We start from the raw sequence: 2182 nt of genomic DNA on the forward strand, positions 1-2182 counted from the left end.
TCAAATGTCCACATCACCCAGGGCTAGGCCAGGACAAAGTTGGTAGCTGGGAGCTCAATCTTGATCTCCCATTGTGGCAGGGACCCAAACACATAAGCTATCACCTGCCCTTGCTGATGGTGCACATTAGCAAAAAGCTGGAATGGGGAGTAGAGAAGGTACTCGATTTAAGCAGTCTGATATGGGATGTGGTCATCTTAAGCGGTGTCTTAGCTACGTCATCAAACACCTGTCCTAACATTGAGAATTAACAAACAACATCTGGAGTATCAGGAGTGTCCTTTTACTCATTTCCTTATACTTATGAAAGTAATAATATAATTATTGATGAAAAGGCATGAAAATCCTTTGCTTTAATTTCAACAACACAAAGATGTACTCTATCAGTGTTCTCAATCAGTATTTAATTAATGTTCTACCTAGGATACAAAGATAAATTATATTAAAATAAATAACAAAGTTTTACTTTATTTTTTATTTTTTTAAGATTTATTTCATTTATTTGAAAGGCAGAGTTACAGAGAGAGGTAGAGACAGAGAGAGAGGTCATCCATCTCCTGGTTCACTCCCCACATGGCCACAACAGCCGGAGCTGCGCCAATCCGAAGCCAGGAGCCAGAAGCTTCTTCCAGGTCTCCCACATGGGTACAGGGGCCCAAGGACTTGGGCCATCTTCTATTTATTTCCCAGGCCATGGCAGAGAGCTGGATGGGAAGAGGAGCAGCCGGCACTAGAACCAGTGCCCATACGGGATGCCAGCACTTGAGGCCAGGGTTTTAACCCACAGCACCACAGCACCAGCCTCCAAAGGTATACTTTAAAAGACTCTATGATTGCCTATTTAAATAACACAGGATAACTTTTAGTAAAAATTTTATAATTATTTTGAATGCTTAGCAAGGTATAAGAAAAAATACATATGACTAATTGCACTTTCTTATACTCACAAAAAGTAATTTATAAATAAATAGCACTGAATCAAGTAGTATTTACAAGAATATGAGCATATAAAATAGCTACAAAAATAACAAAAGTATTCAAAATATTTATGAAAACTTTAGAGCATCATTAAAATAAATATGTTAAAGGAGATCTAAATGAAAATAATCTAGGTGTATAACAATATCCATTAATTTATAAAGGTGTTTTTTTTTCCCATATCTTAGGGATTTTTTCCTGGTCACCTAATAGTAAGATGTAAACAGAAAAGCAAAATGCCAAGGGTAGCTAACACACTTCTGATGAGGTACATATTAGTATAGAAGATATTTTGGATTGATACCAAGAATTATCATAAAATTGTGGCAGTTAATCTGGTATAGTAAAGAGTAATTGCATCATGAAACTGAATACAGAATTTAGAAAAACATCTCAGAAGGTGGAAATTTGATGTGTAAGGACTCTGACAGTCACAGCTAGTGAGAAATAAAATGACTAAAATCACAATGGGAACTTTGGCTTTCAATAAGGGTTAACTTTCAACTATACCTGGGGTAGCTAGAATTCTAATCTATCCACTAGATACTCAATCTTTAGTGTATAAGCCACTTTTATCTCCTTTCTTAAGTGTAGGTTGTACCTGTGAACATGCTGCGATATCATGACCACAATTATGTGAGATTAACTGGCAAAGGGGTTGTGCTCCTCTTCGAGTTGATCAAAGCCAAATTATCTTGGGTGGATACAACATAATCAGGCAGTTCCTTTATGTAAGAATCAATAGTAGGTACTCTTCTGCTGCCTTGAAAAAGTAAGGTGTTTAGTTCAGAGGGAGCATCATATGGCAGGAGAATGAGTGAAACCTCTAGAAGCTGAGAACACGCCCTGCCCTACAACTAGCAAGAAAACTGTGACCTTAGTTACACAGACCTGAGTAAATGAATTTTGCCAACAAGTAATTAGTTTGGGAAAGATGCTGAGCTCCAGATAAGAACCCGTGACAGGGGCCGGCGCTGTGGCATAGCAGATTAAGCCCTCGCCTGCAGTGCTGGCATCTCATATGGGAGCCAGTTCTTGACCTGGCTGCTCCACTTCCCATCCAGCTCTCTGCTATGGCCTGGGAAAGCAGTAGAAGATGGCCCAAGTTCTTGGGCCCCTGTACCAGTATGGGAGACCCACAGGAAGCACCTGGCTCTTGGCTTTGGATCAGCTCAGCTCTGGCCTTTGGAGGGTGAACCAACGG

Source organism: Lepus europaeus, chromosome 3, assembly GCF_033115175.1.
Source record: "Lepus europaeus isolate LE1 chromosome 3, mLepTim1.pri, whole genome shotgun sequence".
NCBI classification, from domain to species: domain Eukaryota; kingdom Metazoa; phylum Chordata; class Mammalia; order Lagomorpha; family Leporidae; genus Lepus; species Lepus europaeus.